General features: G+C 47.5%; 1 long non-coding RNA gene across 12 annotated transcripts in view; it reads right to left on the bottom strand.

Moving 5' to 3' along the window:
- LOC309638782 overlaps positions 1-20,319 on the bottom strand; it is a 390,227-nt gene that overhangs the window by 341,641 nt on the left and 28,267 nt on the right. For 8 of the 12 annotated variants that reach the window (XR_014251270.1, XR_014251271.1, XR_014251272.1 and 5 more), the window contains 2 exons: positions 16,489-16,550; positions 3,511-5,783 (listed from right to left, as the gene is read on the bottom strand). This is a non-coding gene — a long non-coding RNA (uncharacterized lncRNA). Of the gene's footprint in view, positions 1-3,510; positions 5,784-16,488; positions 16,551-17,070; positions 17,752-20,319 lie in introns of all 12 variants that reach the window. The other 4 variants (XR_014251280.1, XR_014251281.1, XR_014251275.1 and 1 more) reach the window with 3 other exon arrangements.

Here is a 20,319-nt window from a genome sequence, read left to right as displayed (position 1 = left end):
ATCTATCAAAGGACATCTTGGGTATTTGCGGGGGTGGGGGCTTTCTGGGTTTTGGCAATTATGAATAAAGCTTCTCTAAACACTAGTGTGTAGGGATTTGTTTGGACATGAGTTTTCAAATCAGTTGGAGAAATGTCTAGCAGTACAATTGCTGAATCATATGGCGAGACAATAGTTAGCTTTGTACGAAACTGCCCGACTGTCTCCTTAAGTGGCCGTGCCATTTTACATTCCCCGCAGCAATAAATGAGAGTTCCTGTTGCTCCACATCCTCACCAGCATTTGGTGGTGTCGGTGTTTCAAATCTGGGCCATTCTTGTGCGTGTGTACTGATACCTTATTGTTGTTTTAACTTGCACTTTCCTAATGACAAATGATGTGCATCATCTTTTCATGTGATTATGTACCTTCTGTAGATCTTCTTTGGTGAGAAGTCTGTTTAGATCTTTTGCCCATTTTCTTATTGTTGAGTTTTAAGTGTTTTGTATATTTTGAATATAAATCTCTTGTCACACATGTGTTTAGAAAATATTTTCTCCCATTCTGTGGCTGATCTTTGGACTATCTTAATAGTGTCTTTCACAGAACAGAAGTTTTTAATTTTAATAAAGTCCAACTTACCAGCTTTTTCTTTCATGGGCCATGCCTTTGGTGTTGTATCTAGAAACTCAGCACCAAGGCTTGAATGGTTTTAAACAGTTCTCTTAGGTAATCATGACACCACTGCTCTTAGGCAAGGAATATAACATCTATTTTACAGGAGAAATGGCTGTCTGTCACACTTTTCTCTGAGGCATCTTTAAACAGGCCAAAAAAGAGAATGGGTAAGAACTAAGAGAGAATGGGTAGACAAAAGCTGGCCAAGACAAATAATAAATACCTTCAAAGTTCCTTGGTCAGCCTTAAAATTCATGAGCAGGTGACTATCTCCTCCACTACTTAGCAGTATTTGTTTTTATATAAATATTATATTATTGTTGCTGCAGTACACACACACACACACACACACACACACACACACACACTGCCATTTTGATAAACACCGGTGCCTCATGAAGAAATTCTGTGCTGGGTGACTTTGCTCCCCACCCCAGTACAGTGACATGCTCCTTCCAGGAATATTTGAACCTCAGTTTGGGAAGCAAACTGAATTGTAGGGGCAAGGTTAAGCAACTTGTCTGATGTCATACAGATAGCAAGTGACAGATCCAGGCTTTGAGTCCTGAATGAGCAGACTCCCAAGCCAGTGCTCCCAGGGGGCCACAGGGTGGTCTGTGTTCCAGGGTCCTTGGCCACAGACAGCGTGACTCAGGGAGCCTGAGGTCATCTCCATTTCCAGGAGGCACCCTTCCCCCCTTCCCCATTGACCTGGCCATCCCTTGGCCTTCACAGCCTCTAGAATCATACCATATAATTTAGGCTTCCCTCTCCCTCCAAAGCATAAACGAGAGAAAGGGAAAAAGCAACCCCAGACTGGGTCTATCATGGAAGCGTGTGAACGTAGGGGAGAACCAGCCTGAGGGGGTGATAAAGAACTTGCAAAAGATTACCTTTCCTTTTCAATGATAAAAAACTTTGTGTCCAAACAATTTTTGCTGAAACCACAATGCACATCATAAAACATATTGAGGAAACTTATAATTATGTCAAATTAAACCGTGCAGAAGTATCTCTCTGGCCGTGAGAACCATTGATTTCTTGGTGCAGCTGCATTCAGTGTCTGGGGCTGGGGTAGCCGCAGTTCTGAAAGGAGCAGCTTCGGGAGAGAAAGAGGTCATTCTCTCAGAAGAATGGCCTTTGCCCTCCCGAGCTAGGATCTCACTAGCTCCTCTGGAAAGAGTGGAGCTGCAGGCATCTGTCTGTGAGAGCCTGCTTTCAGGGCCTGGGGCCAGGAACACCAGCTTCTTTGCTCCCCAGCCGTCTCATCTGGATTTTATGCATTCAGCAAACATGACCATGGATAGGCGTGGACCCAAAACTCCAACCTCCTCCTCGGTGTTCAGTGGCGCTGAACTTCCCTAGAAGTGTCCCCCTTTTCCCACGTGCTGTCCTGGAGTCCAAGACCTACATTAAATCTCTGCTGCACCAGTGACTAACTCTGTGACCCTGCTTGACTTCTCTGTGTCACTTTGCTCTCATCTGCAAAACAGGAGTAATAGGACTCTAGGTGGGGCAGGATGGGATGCTTTTACCTATGTCATCCGAAAGCGATTGCTACCCAAGCAGGAAAACTGACAAGGTGGGGACTACATCACCTACACTGGCCTTCAAAGTTTGCTGCAAGGACATTCGGTGCTTTTGAGTAGTGACTTCTTCCTCTCAGATGTATGCAAAACAGTTAGCTCAGTGTGCTAACTCAGCCTTTTCTTCCCTTTTCTTTCAACGGCTTCAAAGAGCCCCCATTCACTTTTGCCTGCCTCACTGCCTGGGACAAGGCAGCTCTGCCCCACTCCCCACTTATGCCCTGAACTTCCACACATCTTCAGGGAGCGCTTCAGATTGACTGCTGCCATTGACATTTCAAAGACTCCAAGATGGGGCTCTGAGCCCCATCCCGATCAGTGTGACGTGTGACGGAAGGATGGAGCTGGAACAGGGAGTTTGGGAGGATTAACCAGCTCTCCTACTGTGAGGCCGGGCAACCTGTGTCTTCCTACTGGATTAAGCCCAAGCCCACAGATCAACCGCAGCCTTGAACGGATGTGACACAATGGGACACTTTGTGGGCCTTTGTCCAATGAAGAAACTAAAAGTAGACGGCACATGGGCACATGGCACTTGTCACTCTCTCCCTTGTGTTATTTGTAGAGGCAGCAGTGTGTCTTGAAAAAAATCACGAGCCAAAAAGTCTAGCTGTGCCCCCAGCTCTGCCACTTGCCAGCTGTGTGATCTTGGGTGGGTTACTTCACTTCTCTGAACCTCAGTTTCTTCAACAGAAAAACAGAGCTTGTGGGAGGGATTTCACAGAGTCTTGAAGGATTCTGAGATAACACACACATTCATTTCCTCAAAGAGCACGTGCAGGAAACGTGAATGTGACTGCCCCTGGCTGGGGCGAAGGCCTGGCTGCTATGTCACCTCACATTTGTGGCTCCCCTCACTCTCCCCGCTTTCTCTGTCCTTCGCAGCGTCTTGCACTGCTTCCATCTTAACACTCAGTCTTTTAAGTTTCTCTCCTTTTAACGGTGGCTTCTCAGAAACTGGGGTTCTGTGGTTATTTATCTTCGCTTTCCCACACCTGGCCACACGTGGGTTCCTGGGAATGTTTATCAAACTAAAAACACTCTGTAACAGATGCCCCGCCTGGGATCATTCACTAGTGTGTCCCATCTCCCCTCCTGGACTAGATACTCTGAGGGCAGCAACTAGGTGTGTGATTCATCCATGTAGCTACTATGGCACCAAGCCAGACACACAGTGGATTTTCAGGGGATACATGGGAAAAGCAAGAAGAAAAATGAGAAGGGGAGAGAAGGAAACAGGTCCCCCTCCCCGACAGCAGTAACTCACCCAGCAAGTCTTCCTACCCACTCAGTGCCAGGCAGGCTCCTATTCTTGCTTCTCCCTCTGAGAACAAGGTCCAGATATTTTCTTAGTCCTCCTTGACAAAAACTCTACAAAATTTACAAAGCCCAGTTATGGTTATTTTCCTTTCCAGCAGGACTTTCCTGGATGATGTTTAATGACTCAACCAATCACCCAAAGATTACAATTCCTATGGAAATGTCAGGGTCATGGGATAATCTATCCCTGACTCCAACATGAAGGAAGATTCCCCTGTATAAGCTCTCCCTAAAGATGGGTGGGGACAACCCACCTCCCGTTTCGTTTTCCCCACTTAGACACAACCTGCTGTTTTCAACCTCCGTATCTTTGCTGTGCTGTTCCCTTTTGTCTGAAATGACTTTGCCCATCCTCCAAACCATACCCTCATACTCTGTGATTCCTACAACCACCAGCCTTGCCACAGCCAATTTGCACGGCTGACTCATATATACCCTTCAAAATCTGACTCAAGTGTAACCTCACGAGAAGGAGGTGGTCTACACAGCAGGCTTGGGGAAGAGTAGTGAGCCCAGACGTTAGAGTTGAACCTCGGCACTCGCACAAGTGAGCTGTGTGACTTCGGGAAAGTCACCTCCCATATCTGAACCTCAGTTTGCTCATCTGTAAAATGGGAGTGTGGACACCTTCTTTAGGGAGTTGTTCTGAGAAGTAAACCGGTTGATGAATGTAAAGAGCTTGGCACAGAACTTGGCGTGTGGGAAGCTCTCAATTATGGCAGCTGTAGTCATGTCTTCTGTGGACCCCAGACTGGATCAGCTGCCCCTCCTCTATACTCCCAGAGCACCATGTAAGGACACAGTACCTTACACGTAGCCACCTGTAGCTGCCATTTACCTCACTGTTTTAATATCTGCTCATTACTTGTGGCCCTACCGATGGTAAGCAACTCACAGGCAGAAACTCTTAGCATCCCCCAGATCTAAGACCAGGTCTGCTTGTTGCATGAGTGAATGAATGGATGGAATGAATGAATGCATGAGTTAATAAACTGAATTAGTAGACGTTTAGGCTACCTTGACAGCCATGCCTATTCTAAGCCCCACAAGGGCTAGAGTTGGGGCTGCCCAGAGCGGCTCAGGTCTGAGCCACGCCTTGGATATCACACGGGCCCATGAGGACATAGAACAGTGGGGACAATGCAAACTAAAAGGTGGACTCCAAAATGTGTTTTGTTACTGCTGAGTTTGCCCTCTCACCTCTTTCCAAGGCCCACCAGGCCATCAGTAAATATTTGCTTGGAATTATTCATAGATTCATTTGTTCATTCAGCAAATATTTATTGAGTCAGATACTGTTCCAGGCACTAGGGTACAGCAATAGATAAGACGAGCATATTCCCAGGAATATGATTCCGTGGAGAGGTGACATAAGCCATTATCACCTCACCAGTAAGGCCGTGGAAGTAGGAAGGGCAGGAGGAGCAATGGACAGGGAGTCGGGAAGCCCAGATTCGGATCTTTGCTTTGAGCACCATCATCTCAGTCAAGTCACTCGGCTTCTCTCTGCCCTGTGACATGTTACTTTCATAGGGTGGCCATATCTGCCCTACTCATCACAAGGTCAGATATTTGTATTGGGAATGATAATAGAAAAGGCTATAGAGTCGTGGAAAGATGACAGCTTATCAGCAAAATGACCTGGCTCTGTGACCTTAAGCACATCATCTACCTCTCCAAGTCTCTGCTTCCTCATCTGTAAAATGGGGAGAGACACTCACTTGGCCTACCTTGCAAAGTCCCTGTGGGTCTTAACCTAGACCACAGGAGGAAGCAGGGCACTGCAAACAGTAAAGAGCACTGGGGGCTTCCCTGGTGGTGCAGTGGTTGAGAATCTGCCTGCCAATGCAGGGGACACGGGTTCGAGCCCTGGTCTGGGAAGATCCCACATACCGCGGAGCGACTAGGCCTGTGAGCCACAATTACTGAGCCTGCGCGTCTGGAGCCTGTGCTCCGCAACAAGAGAGGCTGCGATAGTGAGAGGCTCGCGCACCGCGATGAAGAGTGGCCCCCGCTTGCCGCAACTAGAGAAAACCCTCGCACAGAAACGAAGACCCAACACAGCCAAAAAATAAATTAATTAATTAATTTAAAAAAAAAAAAGAGCACTGACATTGTAACTCTTGGCTGTAGGCCTGCACTTCATCCACTCACATCTGTTTCAAGGTCTAGTTTACTCAAGTGGAGCAGGTAGCCTTCTCTGACTCTCGGAGTCCTCATCTGTAAAATGGGAATAATAATCCCTGTCTGGCCCACCCCCCAGCGTTGTGAGAATCTGATGAAATTATGGATGTGAAAAACTTTGGCAAGTGTTGCCACGCCATATAAATGATAAAGTGCTCTGTAAATTTGAAGACCAGTTATTCTTTTTGTTGTCATGAGGGATTATGCTCATTGTAGTAGAACTGGACGTGTCCTATGTCTGTTCCTCCACCTCTAGAAAGAAAGAAAAGAACCATGGAGATGGTCTCCATGTATTCCCAACACGTGTGGAATCTCACTTTAGTCTTGAGGTAACTCCATGTGTTGTGCAGGAAAAAATTTGTTTTTAACATCATTAGAGAGGAAGATAGGATTCTAAGGGGCCACTCTTGTAGTTGCTTTCCCTCTCTGAGCCTCATTCTCCCCATTTGTCAAATAAAGAGGTCGGATTCTATTTAAATTAGGATACGTATGGCTGCAAGGAAAAAAGGGATAATCAGTAACGCTATCTGTTATCTCACATAGCAAGAAGTCCAGATGTGGGCATCCCAAGTTGGGTGTTACAGTGCCTCTAAGGTGTCAGGGCCACAAACCAGTGTCCCTGTGATTTTTTTAATGGTGTCAAGATGATTCCTGTGGCTCCAGACTTCACACCCTTATTTACTAATGCCCAAAGGCAAGAGAAGATCAGTGCTTGTCTTGGGCTTCTTCTTAAGAAAAGGATATGGAAGACTTTCCCAGACCTGCCCTTGTATTTCATAAGGGGGGCAGGGGCAGGAGGGTGAGCCCATGTCCCTTATCTCAACAAGTCAGGAAAAAGGAAAAGGAATTACCGTATCGAGCAACAAAATCCGTGTTCTGACAACAAAACCATCATGAAAATGGCTGCCAGGCAGACGTCCCTCAGGTCTGACACAGACTCTGGATCTCTGAAGTCCATTCAAGCCCCCAAGTGCAACGCTGAGCTCTGACACAGACTCTGGATCCCCAAAGTCCATTCAAGCCCCCAAGTGCAATGCTGAGATCAGCCCAAGGTCACTGCGAGCCCCCTTCCCAGCTTCCAAGTCCTACCCTGTCCCTACTGGGTGGAGCTGGGTGGGAGGTGGTGCTGCAAGAGAACCAGGACCCCACAGCTGGGAACTGCCCTCTGCCCACCCATTCAGCCTGGTGGCACCTCTGGCAGCTTTCTGGACTCTGTTTCTGAAAACAGCCTAGCCCACCAGGCCCAGAAGGGATGACCCCTTACTTTCCTTCCTGCATCTTCCCATAAATAAACAGAAACTGATAAGAGTGACTGAAACAAAATAGAAGTCTATTTTTTTCTCATGTAAGAGGTCTAGAAGCAAGCAACTCGGGGCTCCATGGCCTATAGGAACCCGAGTGCCTTCCGTCTTTCTGCTCCTCCATCCTCAGTATATGTCCGCCTTCAAAGTTATTTCATAGTCCAAGATTGCTTCTGCAACTCTATTATTATCATCATGTCATTCTAAAAGGAAAAGGGAAAATTAAAAAAAAAAAAGACCTCTATCTGTCATAACCATATCTCCTTCCCTTTTTAAGGAGCTTTCCCCACATCCCACCCCAAAACTTCTTCTTCTGTCTCATTGGCCAGAACTTGGTCACAGGGCCAAACTTTGCAGCTAAAGAAGCTGGGAAATGTCCTTTTTAACTAGGCATACTGAAACCCCCAATTCACTTAAATTAGTAAGCAAGATAAAGAGAACGAGTATTGGACAGACAGCTAGCAGTCATGGCTACAATTCCAGGGCTAATCATCAGAGAGTAACACGAGTTCTGGTAAAAGGTCTGGGCAGTTGATCATTGCAAAACGTTGGAGGACAGGGGACCTTGGGTGGCTGTCACTTTGTTTAGTTTTTATAGGCTTCCATCTGGCTACCTATGGGACTTTGGGCATGTCACTTCATCTCTCTGAAACTCCTCTGGTCTAAGATGGAGGTGGGACTACTAGATCGACTGTGGTGAAATGAATCTGAGGGCAAGATTCATTCTTTCAGCTGTTCATTCATTTATTCAACAAGAATCTCCTGACACACATTCTGTGTGCCAAGTGCTGTGCTAGGCATTGAGGATTCGGAGAGTCATAAATTGTGGGAGTTTATAGTCAATGGAAAAAAGCCCAGGAAAACATCCATCATGATAGATTGTGCTAAATGCCATGTTAAGGATAAATGCAAAGAAGGAGGAGGTTCGAAGAGGGGCACCTACCGCAGGTAGGGGACCTCAGAGGCATCATGAGGATGCTTAAGGGATGAACAGGAGCTTGTGGGCAGAGGAGGTTGGAAAGTACAGGAAGGAGGCCAGCCTGTGCATAGATATGGACTTGCAAAAGAGCACATGGCGTTCTGGAAGCATTTTCCTGCTGTACACTGACCCTCAGGTAGGGCTCTGGTTTCGGAGCTTTTTTAATGAGCTAGTGCTGTTTATTTAGTCCATTCGAATTCAAACAGATTGGAGGTTGGATTTCAGCTCCACCATCTAATAACATGCTCTCGGGCCAGGGGCTTCATCTTGAACCTGAGCTTCACCCCCAGCATGAGCTTCAGCATCTTTGTCTATACACGCCCTTAGCCCTCAGTGCTATGCACTGAGATCTCGTGTATAGACGTGCCCAGCGTGGCCCTGACACACGGTGAGTTTTCAGTCCAGATTTTTTCCTCCTCTCCTCTTCCGCAGGGCTATGGGGTGAACCTCATAGGTTTCAGGGAACCAGGAAGAGGAGACAGCCACTGGCCAATGGCTTAAGGAGGGCAAGAGTGGTTTCTGTGTTGATACTTTTAAGTGCAAACTGGAACAGGAAAAAATCAGGTGAGAGAAACCAGTATGCTGCCAAGGAGTAGACTGCATTGTTCACCCCTGGTAAAGCAGCTGCAAAGAGCTGTTAAAGCAGGGGAAAGGTCAACCCCTCGCAAGAGAATAAACTGCCAAACCTTGTGGCCCTGCGCCCTCCCTCCTGCAATTCCCATGCCCCCCTGCAGTGGTTTTCTCCCTGGAGATGAGAAGGTGACCTCTGCCCCGCCAGGCTGTTTGGGCTGTGTGTTCGGGCTGTGTGCAGGGGGTTTGTAGAGTGTAAACTGCAGGCAACCCTGAAGAGGAAGGTTGTTTTCGTCTTGATATCTCTGCAGGCTGGCCTCCTCATCCCCATGCTGTTTGCTCAGTGCTGCCTCTATGCCTGCCTTCACCCAAAGCTCTCCCTTCTTCCTTTTACCTTCCAAATCCTCCACATCCATCACAACCACACGTCCAGGAAGCCCGTCCTGATGGCCCTAGTCTACACTAACCCCGTGCCCTCAAAATGTCTTCAGACAACCACACCACAAGATAGTCACTCTCTTTCTTCTGTTTTTTTTTTTTTTCTATTCGGCTTCATCCTCACCCCACTTGAACAAGGACCATCTGGGCTCCCAATTCTCTGAACCAGCACAATCACATCAACTGGGAACTTGTTAAAAATGTAAATTCACCCATGGGGGTGGGCCCAGCAATCTGTGCTTTAACAGGACTCCAGGTGATTCTAACACACACTCAAGTTCAAAAACCAGTGCTTCCAACAATCCTGGCTTCTGAGAAGGCAAAGGACAAAATAGTGATATTCTTCCTTTAGCTTCAGAGTTCTCTAGAAACGCATCCACATGAAGGTCCCCATCACAGAGCACTTATTCTTTCCTTCAGCAACATCCCAGCACACTGACTGCATGGAGATGGAAAGCAGAATGGTTCTTCCCCTATTCACTCTGTAATTTACCCCACAGATGTTACTGAGCACGTGTCGTGTATGTTTCCAGCTTGAGCTCAGACGCACCTGAGTGTGGTGAGTCTGGGCTCACCACTCATTGCCAGGAATGGAAACATGGTGAGGCAAGGACGCAGATGGGGAAGCGAGACAGGAGAGCTGACAGAGCTCAGTTCCCACTCTGCCTGCAGGAGGGGTCAGTTCCAGTTCTGGGGGGAACCCCTCTAGGTGTGCAGGGTTCTGTCCCCCACCCCATCCCCTGCACCAGCTGCTGCACGAGGGGCTCCCACTGTGCAGGGAAGGGCCTAGGGTGGGGCACTCCAGCAAACTCCAATGACACATGTTTCGTATTACACGCAACATTCTTTGTGGGAACCCCAGTGAAAAATACCCATGGCCAATCATCCCTTTCTCAGGAGGAGGGGCCCCAGGAAAGGGGATTTTCGCTGCGGGCTTTATCAAGAGTTAGAAACACAGTGAAGGCTCTGAGCTTGTTAGAAAAACAAATTGTTTGTGCTTGGGCTTTTCATTTGAAGGATTAGGAGATGGTTTGGATATCAGCAGATACCTGAGGAGCTCACCTGGGTCTCAAGACAATGGTGGAAAGTGCATGGGATCTGGCATCTCCTGGCTCGGCTCCCGGACTGCATTTCAGAGTGGCATTTAGGGGAGCCACCTGCCTGGCTGAGCTTCTATTTCCTCATCTCAAATAAGAGAATAATAACACTTCATCTTAAAGGGCAGGCACTATAAAAACCCTGTGAAATGGTATTTGCAAGAGTACTCTTTGTAAAACATGTTACATAAAAGGGATTCTTACTATCATTATTAGATGTAGAAAATCCAGAAGGAAAACTTGTCAGAAAAAATTGTCTGGCAGCATGATATAGTGGAAAAAATATGAATTTAAAGACATACAGAAATGGATATAAACCTCACCCTCACCACTTACTGGCTGTGTGGCTTCAGGCAAGTTACTTCACTCCTCTGAGCCTCAGCTGTCAGGGGTAAAAATACTCCCCATCAGATGGGGTTGCGGCAAGGACTACCTCATTTTCTCTGTAAATGTCCCTGCCCTATAGAAGGTGCTCCATACAGGTGAGCACTGCAGCCCAAGGATGCCCAAAGTGGCACCGCCACACCTGCCCCACCCACTGGGGTTTGAGGCCACTCAAGAGTCAGCCCTGCTCTGCACATCCCCTCACATGAGGGGAGGAGTTTACCTCCTCCCCCTGACACTCCTCTGAAAAGCTATTCTTCATCCCCACAGCTCTGGCAGCCTCCCCTCGCCACCTCGCCACCTCGATCAAGTTACAGACCCATTTGTTTTCCCCTCACAAAGCACTGCAGTCTGCCAGCTCCTCCCCCTTCTCCTCCAGCCGGGCGAGCTGGGCCAAGGGTTCAGCTTCCAGTAGAAGAGCCCCAGCACTTCTCACTAAGGCACACAGAAAATGTCACAGCTGGCCCTGTGTTTGTAACCTTGTATATGTCTTCATCAATTTCCAGGCCCCGGGAAGCAGTTCCCAGAGTCCACTTCTTTTCAGCTGAGTACGTTCCCTAGAGGGGAGGGGGAGTTTCTTAAACCCGCTCAAACCCAGCAGGTGTTGGTGAGGGATCTGATCCCAGGCAGAGGGGGCAGGAACTAATGTTTTCCACCACATCCCACATCCCAGGCTCCTTTTATACGCATCAAATCTCTGCATTAGCATCACTTTTCTGGGGCTCCTCTCTTGACCCCCAAGACTCAGTGAAGTGCCGGTACACGCTCGCTTAGCAATCTGCATTTCTTCTTGTAGAAGTCACACGTATGTCAGTTGAATGTCTTTCTTCTCTGGTAAGTTTCAGGAGGGGTTTGATCAAGTCTACCTCATTAACACGGACCACAGTGCCTGATGAAGAGTAGGTGCTTAACAGATTCCATGTAGGTGCTTATTCATTCGATGAACGAATAAAACCTCATGGCAATACTGTAGGATAAATATTTTCATTTTCCTGATTGTGCAGAGAAGACAACTGAGACCCCAAGAGATGAAGTGTCTTACCCAGGCTGACACAGCCAGTAAATAGTTGAGCTAAGATTCAAACCCAGGTTTTCACCAAATGCCTCACTGCATTTGATTTATATTAAGATCACGCTGGAAATGCTAACAAAGACAATTTTTCAAAATAAAGAAGCTGAAACTGCTTTCCCTCTCCACCCCCAACACAGCATGACTTGTGCCAGCGAGAGGGTTCTGGGAGCCGAGTGCAACCCACACGAGGCGGAGGCCAGGAGACAGGGGTGGCCCTTGTCCCTCAGCCGCGGGGACTAGATCCTCGCATGGAGCCCCTCCCGGCTTGTCCCCACCAGGGCAGGACTTGGATACAAAGTCTCAGGAGAACAAAGATCACATTTTCCCCTACGAAGCAGAGAGGCCAGCGCTGGGGAAACAATGGCCTTGCTGGGATCAAAGAGAGCTGGGCCTGGACTGGGGACAAAAGCTGAGCCCCAGCTTGATAAGAATGACAACCAGCTCTCCTCCTCCGGTTACAAAGGTCTGGGGGGTGGGCGGAGCAGCGAGTGCGCATGCGTGTAGATCCTTAGGGGCCCACCCCACCTTCCAGCCGCACCCCTCAGCTCCCCGCCCCTCCCCACCCTGCACAGCTCCTGGAACGCAGCCTAACTGCCCTCCCCCAAGCCAGCCATGTTCTTGTCCATTCTAGGTCTTCCCTCAAGTTTTTCCTCTCACGTTCTCATCTCCTCCTTTCCCCTTAAGTGCCCTGGCTCAGGCTTCAGCGTTTCAGCTCACAAGCTGCCTCCTCTCTGCCCTCCGTGACCCTTTGAGGCCTGGGTCCATCACACCCTGCTGTGGGCTTGCACCAACCCAATTCCCGCCTCTAGTTCTGGCACTGCTTACGTTGAATTATTACGACCACTGTCAATACGACCTCCCCCCCGCAGGCTGTGACCACATGGAGGCCTAGACAATTTCTTACCGATTTTGTAAATGCATTGCCTAGCCCAAGAGGAGACGGATGGGTAAAGGCTGGTTGAATGAATACAGCAATGAATGGTATAGAGCGAGCTCTCCTAAGGCCTGGAAATTCACTTTGGGACCATATCTTTTGAATGAATCAAAACCTCTCTGATCTCTGGATCTCCTTCACTGAATTTTATGCGACTAATATTCTTAAAGTGCCTCCTCCATTCAGGGCATGGCTGGGTACTGAGACTGGAACGGTCAGTGAAACGAAACCCTTGCTCTCATGGAGTTTCAGTCTGTGGCCAGGGCCAGGGAGACAGACATTAATCAAGTACATAATTAAAAATTATGATAAGTGCTAATAAGGGAAAGCACAGGGCAGGGCAATAAAAGAGCATATTAACTTGTGCATCAATGTCTGTCTGTATGCCCGGCAGAGGTCTTGGCTCTGAGAGGGATACATCAGGGAACTATGTGTCCACTATGGAGATAACCTAGCTAATAACAGGGGAAACTAGTCCAGGCTGGGAAGGCTTCCCTGAGGAAGGGTCAGCTGAGCCAAGATCTAAGGGATGAGCCAGCATTAGGAAGCAAGAGGCAGGAGGTAGAAAGACTAAAAATGTGCTATGATTAGCAATGGATTGGGTTGCCTCTGGGAAAATATCAATGCCTCCACCCTAAACTGCCCACAGAGAACCTGGTAGCAGAAGTCGGCAGAGCAATGCGAACATGTGGAGGTCAGAGAGGCTGTGTACTTTTCCCAAGGTCACCCCCAGGACTCTAGCAGATGGAGAGAGATGGAGCCCCAGGGCCCCAGCTCCAAGTCTGCTACCTCACAATGCCCTGCAACTGTGAGACAGATCGGGGAGACCCTTCTCCAGCCCAAAGGTGGGGCCCTGGGATTGAAGAGCAAAGCATCCCCAGGAAGTGCCCCCCCGGAGGACCAGGCTTGGTCTAAAATTTCCTATAAAGGGACTGTCCCTCACCATAGCAAAAGTAATAGGGATGCCTCCTGATGCTGTGTTCATTCAACAACCATGTACAGTTAGCAAAGCACCCTCGCAAAAATGGCCCCATTTCTTCTAAGAGCAATGGTCAAGCCCTATTTAATCAAGTCTTATTAACTGTGACCTTAGACAAGTTCTTTTTCTACTCCGAGCTTGAATTTCCTCATTTGTCACTTGGAACCAAGGCTCCCTATTGGCAGGGCTATGGTTAGGATGGTGTCTTTATTATTAGTTATCTCAGGTTGCCATTACAAAGTACCAGAGACTGACCGGCTTTAACAACAGAAACATTTTCTTGAAGTTCTAGAAGCTAGATGTCTGAGATTAAGGTGTCAGCAGAATTGGTTTCTTCTGAGGCCTCTCTCCTTGGCTTGTAGATGGGCATCTTCTCCCTGTGTCTTCACATGGTCTTCCATCTGTGCTAATTTCCTCTTCTTATAAGGACACCAGTCATATGGGATTAGGGCCCTCCCTAATGACCTCACTTTAACTTTATCTCTTTAAAGGCCCTATCTCCAATTACAGTTACATTCTGAGGTACCGGGGGGTAGAACGTCAAAATATAAATTTGGGGGGAATACAATTCAGCCCATGACAGATAGAATAATGTTTCTAAATGTCTGCATGATGCCTGGTGCATAGCAGACACTGACTAGATGGCAGGAATCATGGGCATCGGTATCACGGGGAAGAATTGTGGGGTAAAAGACCACCAGTTCTCTCTCATGTGCTTTAATGGACAAAGCGGGCCATGAGGCACCCTAGGTTCTAATCCTGCCTTGCTGCCTGGACGACCTTGGCAAGACCTTGGTACTAACATAGAGGATGCACCCCCTAATGTCTGCATCCCTTTCCTTCTCACATATTTCTATTGTATAAATAGAGAAAAATGAAGTCTCCAGCTCTGGCCACTCCAACAGTAGGGCAGGAAAGAGGCTAAGCTTCTGCCATTTTCAGAACGAGCCACACCAATGCTCACAGAGGACTTAGCGTCCTGCTGCTGCTCTGAACACGTAGTTGAAGCACCTCCAGAAAACATTCTCTGCCTTACCTCTCCCCTACTGCCCTCCCCAGCAAGCGAGAGACAGCATTTTTCCTAGAGGCCATCAGTTATAATATTATCAGGCAGGCCCTGAAGACATAACTTAGGGAGCTGTCCTGATAGGACTCAGTGGTGCCCAGGTCACCCGATGGTATCTCAGGCCAGATTCATTCATCTGGCACCCTTCCCTGCCCTGTCTGGCCCTGGCATGTCCAGGACAGCTGACCCTCCAGGAGCAGCTGTCAAGGCCGGAATATCATCTTTCAAGTAGCTTTCCCACCGTGTGGTTGTTCAATGAGACACTAAAGAAGTTGTTGGTTTGGGTTGTTTTGTAAAGACTATCTCAGCATATCCTATTTGCAGCGTGAGCCCGGGCAGTTCCTACAGGCTGGGTTTAGTCTATTGTATTTGCTTCCTCTTTGAGTCCAGTCGTATCAAGATAGTGATGCCAAAAGAGATGAGTGAGCAGAGGAGAGACGCTGAAGTGGCACTTTGGCACAGCAGGAAAAAAAAAAAAAACACAAATGGGTTTTGAAAAGGTACTAATTGATCTTTAGGCCGGTGAGGCCCTATTTGGGGGTAGCTTTTTGTGCTCCGTTCTGAGCCCTGTATTTTGTATTGATTTTCAAAGTGACCCATGCTCATTGCAGAAAATGTGGAAAACAGAAAAAGGTAAAGAGGCACGCACACACATACACACACACACACACACACACCCCCCATAAGCCCATCATCTTAAGATAATTGTTGAGATAATTGTTCTTAGTGTTGGGATGTATTTTACTCCAATCTTACTTCTCGTGGAATTGAGATCATACTAGAGATAAAGTTTTATATCTTGTTTGCTTTTTTTCAGCTTTATTGGTGTATAATTGACATATCTTGCTTGTTCTAATTAGCATTTTATCATAGGTATTTTTTTCAAGAAAAATTTAATGTCTGCATAACATTCCACTAAATTGATGTATCACTGTTACTTATCCATTCTCCTGTGGTGAGTGTTTAAGTAGGTATACTGTTGTCTGTTTTATTATGAATAGCTTTTCTTTTATAGGTTGGGCTGTTATAAATAATGCTGCCTTGGACATCCAAGTACTTTATCTACCTTTTACTGACATATCACATCCTTGGTTCATATTCTGTGTTCTTAAAAGAACCCTGAGAATTAGGTAGTATTTGCATGTAATAGATGAGGCCAGAGATGAAGCACAGCTAGTAAATCCAGACTGAAACAGAGCCCACTTCTTTAGACCTCAAGCCCGATGTTCTTTCTACTACCCTGTGATTCATATCACAAGGTGAACAATAGACACATGAACCATCTGACAGCCAGGTCCCATCAGGAGGAGTCAGAGGACCCAGGAATTCTACACCTGGAGGAGCTAAGACCTAGAAAGCAAAGATGTCATCCGGCATCAGTCAGGATGGCCGATTGGTGAAAAAGCAAGCAAGCTTGTCCTGAGCAGCCACAGAAGGCAGAACTAAAACATCTATATGGGAATTCAAGATGATTTCCATTCAATATAAGAAGAAAGTGTGATGCCATGAGTTTGACATAAGATGGACTTCACTTTGAATCCTTGCTCTGTTACTTACTGGTTGTATGAACTTGGGCAAGTCACTTGTGTTCTGTGAAACTCAGATCCCACAAATTTAAACCGTGTGAGGTTGATCTGAGGATTAGAGGTAATGTGCATTTAGTATATAGTTTGGTGCACAGCAGGGGCTCAAAAACGGTCACTATTTTGTTAACACTAAATTTCGGCTGTCCAGCACAGAACGGGCCATGCTGGATGTTCAGGCAGAGGTGGGATATCCATCTGTCCAATGGTTAGTGGAGGCAGCAAGGTTAAACCAGGAGATCTCTAAGTTACATGGTAAGAAAAATGTGAGCCAGAGTTAGGAGGCCTGGACCCAAGACATTGCTCCATTACTTAGGAGCTGAGGCATAAGGACTTACCTTTTCCAGGCCTCAGTCACCTCGTTCGTAAAAATGGGAATAACAACGCAATCCTCACTGGGCTGTTAGAAGAGAGAAAAGAGATTGTTGATATGCAAGCACTCGATAGAACTCCAAAAATTTCCACTAAAGTCCATTTATTTTATGATTATCATTCCAACTCCACAACGCAGTGGCTCTGCTGGGGTTGCATGAAGAAAATAAACTGTGCTCCTAATAAAGCTGCTGGGGGAGTTCTCTGGCGGTCCAGGGGTTAGGACTCCACGCTCCCACAGCTGGGGGCCCGGGTTCAATCCCTGGTCAGGGAACAAGGATCCCGCAAGCCGCTCAGCACGGCCCAAAAACACCTGCTGGCTCCCAGCCTCCGCACCCTTCACAGCCGTACCTTTATCTTCCAATGCTGCTTAAAGAGGGAGCCAGCCAGGATGACCAGTGCACGTCTGGAGTTTGGAGGGGCTTACGATGCTGCCTGTGGACATGTCTTTCATCCCCCAGGAATGTCTGTGGTATTTACAGAGCAGACAGTACCTCGTCTCCAGGACTAGGTCAGAGGCCGTCAGGACCCTTCCCCAGCCCCCTCACCTCTGGGTGTGGGACACCCGCAGGCTTTGGACAGCTGCCGCTTTGGGCTGGAATGCTGTGAGCTAGGCCTGACATATGTTCCACCAATTTCCTCGGGAAAGAAAGATCCCAGAGACGCAGCCTGCATTCATCCACCTAATATCAGCCACCCCAGGTGTCTTTGGGGATTTACATCTTCATTGGTTGTAGCAAGTGACTGGCGCCCTTCACTCAAATGCCCATTATGTGAGGCCAGACATTCCTGATCCTTGGTGCTCAGACTTCCACCCATCACTTAGGAATGGACAGGACTTGCATTCAGAGGAAGAGGTGGCTTGTAGCAGCTTCACCCCAGAAATTCTGATTAGGTGTCTTCTTAGCCAACATTACCTTTCCTCCATTGAAGTCTTGGGATTTATATCAACCCCCATCAGTCTCCTTACAGCAGAACTGGGCAGTTGAAAGCTCTGAAGGCAGGTAGACGCGATCACAAATACCAGTTCTGGCATTTGTTTGTGACATAAGGCAAGCTGTTAGGTAGATTAAATGAGATAGTGTATAATAGACCCTTAGTCCACTGCCTGGGCCACAGTGAACATTCTGTAATTAGCTGTCCCTTAACTGTTGTAGTAGCTGCACGATCTTGGGCAACTCACATAGCTCTTTTGAGCCTCAGTTTCCTCATCTGGAAAAATGGATCATCTATAAAAAGTGATGAAAAAGAAAGGAATAGGTTTCACACTCAGAGCAGGCTAGGTTCATTATCTACGTCTTGCACGTAGTAAACTGTGTTTCCTTGGCATGTTGTTTAAGGGAACCTCAGAGCTTCAGCTTCCTTTTCTATAAAGTACAAATAATAACACCCATTTTTCAGGGTAGCTGGGAAAATGAGAGATACTATCTGGAAAGTTCCTAGCATGAACAGCAGCTATGACATTATTCCTATTGGGCAACTAGCAGCATGATTCCTACTTTAATTTGGAATGGTAGTGATTTAAATTTGGCATCTGAAGCCACTGCCTCTTCAAAGGGTGGAACGGTGTAATCGCCAGCCAACTCTGCGGCAAGCAGACACGGAGGTAGTTGCTGTGGAGGCAGCACATGGGCCACATAGGTTAAATCGGAGCCAGGCTCAAATTACACAGGCAGCTGCCAAATGCTTTGGTGGGGGAGATGACCACTCTCCCATCTGTCCTTCCCAGCCTCTCCCTGCCCCGTTCAGGAGTGGAGCATTCCTCTAGAACTGAATTCATGGAGGAGCCAAAATAAAACAGACTCTTGACCTCTAGTTCTCATCCCATCCTCAAGCACCATATTTACCCTGGTCTTTCATCACCTAAAAGCAGCTTTGTCATATGACTCCCAGCTCAAAGAACTTGAGTGGATTCCTAATATCTCCCAAATGAAGTTCAAATTCAGGGTCTTGAATGAAGTTCATAAAGTTAAGGTCTTCTAGAATTTTCCACCACTGATCCCAAGGAAAGCTCATGGTACAGGGGATGGGGGGGGTGGTGCGGCTCCAGCCTCTAGGAGTCACACACACCTAGCTGAAGCCCGGCCCATGCCATGTACTGCCTAAGTGGTGTGGACCAAATTTCCTGGAAGAAACAAGTCAATATTCTTCAGGCACTACAAGACGAGGCTTGGTGCTGGGCACCTCCGTATGTTATTCCTGTTAATTCTCACGACACCTGTGAGGTAGAGATTCTTACTGTCTCCATTTTGCAGTTGTGGGGACAGAGCCCAAGATCAAGCAACACAGGCAGAGTCTCTGGGCTCCGTTCCTTGTGGGTGGAATGGGGACCGAGGAATGCTTCCCCAAGGAAGTAGGAGGACTCCGCCCAAACACTGTGAGGTGTTTGTTGTTGCCAACATCGCCTCGACTTGAGCGTCCGTACTTTCCCCGGCTTCACCATCCTTTCTTCTAGATCAATAGCTATAGCCATAGAGACCAGCATGGTGTCTCGACCTAGTATGGATTTCATAGAAATTTGCACATGTATTTTGGAGCCTGGACTCATCAACAGGTTCCCATCAGAAAGTAAGGAGCAGGCAAGTCCCACCAGCCTCGACTAGAGCTGGCCTCCTTGTTATATGTTCTCAAAGTGCCACTGCATTTTCCTTATAGTTCTTATAATTATACACAGTGGGAACACCGAGCCTGAGGAGTTCACGTGGGCAGGACGTGTGTCTAATGTGCTCATCGCTGCATCCTCAGTGTGGCTGATTTCTAGGTACTGGTTGAACAGATGAATTAATAGGACTGCTTTCCCTGGCAGCAGTGTGTGTGCGGTATCAGTTGAACCAGGAAAGAGCACTTAGGACAAGTCATGTAGGTTCACGTTGATGCAACTCAGAATCTGCTGGCCTGGGTTGAAGTCACAACAGCAATAAGGAGACGAAAGTAAAAGGTGAGTTACGAATTCCCAGGAGAGCAAATGTTTGGCCCTCGAGGACTCAAGTTCAAGTTCCACCACTGCCCAGACTCACATCGCATGACCTTGAGAGGTGCCGCCTCCCTCGCCTGACATGGGAGGAGGCTGGATCAGGGGACCTCACAGCACACTTCCAAGTCTGATGCCACATGTCTCCACTGGCTAACTCCTCTTGCTCCAACTTTTAAGGACATTTTGAAAATAGCTGAAACTGTGTCCAGAATTTTAGAATATTAGAGGCAGCTACTGAGGGTAAAACTCATGTTGACTAACCACCCACCTCAGAATGGTGCAAAGGTGTAGGATATCGGTAATTCAAAAGGGGAGACAGGCCCTCCCAGTGTTAGGGTTAGGGTTTTAATATAATCAGAAGGGTCTCAACCCCTCTCCCACTCTCTTTTACACACACACACACACACACACACCCCAAGGTAATCCTGTTACCTACCTGGACAAAAAGAAAAAGACGACAAGGGCTTGGGAGAGGGAATTGCCATTTTCTAGCCTGTCCTTTCCCTCCTCTCCTGGTTTTTTTTTTGTTCAAAGCTTAGTTCAGCTGAGCGCTAAGCATCACGGCATCCAAATCACCTGGCGTGAGGGGTTGCAAGTCTGTTCAAATGCAGAGTCCTAGGCCCCGCACAGATCTTCAGAATCAGACCTTTTGCACACATTCCTCATGCCCCCTCCCCACCTCCTATGCTCACGAAGTTTTGAGACTCACTGTGTAAATGTTGAACCCAATTTGGGCGCTATTCAAATGTGCCACGTACTTTACACGGTAGCATGAAGCGTCTGAAACTGTCAGTATTCAACCCTTTATGACCTTCAGAAGTGG

The sequence above is a fragment of the Balaenoptera physalus genome, assembly GCF_965194825.1.
Source record: "Balaenoptera physalus genome assembly, chromosome: 1".
Classification (NCBI taxonomy): Eukaryota; Metazoa; Chordata; class Mammalia; order Artiodactyla; family Balaenopteridae; genus Balaenoptera; species Balaenoptera physalus.
Note: the sequence above shows the minus strand (reverse complement) of the source record. Positions and strands in the feature narration are given on the sequence as shown.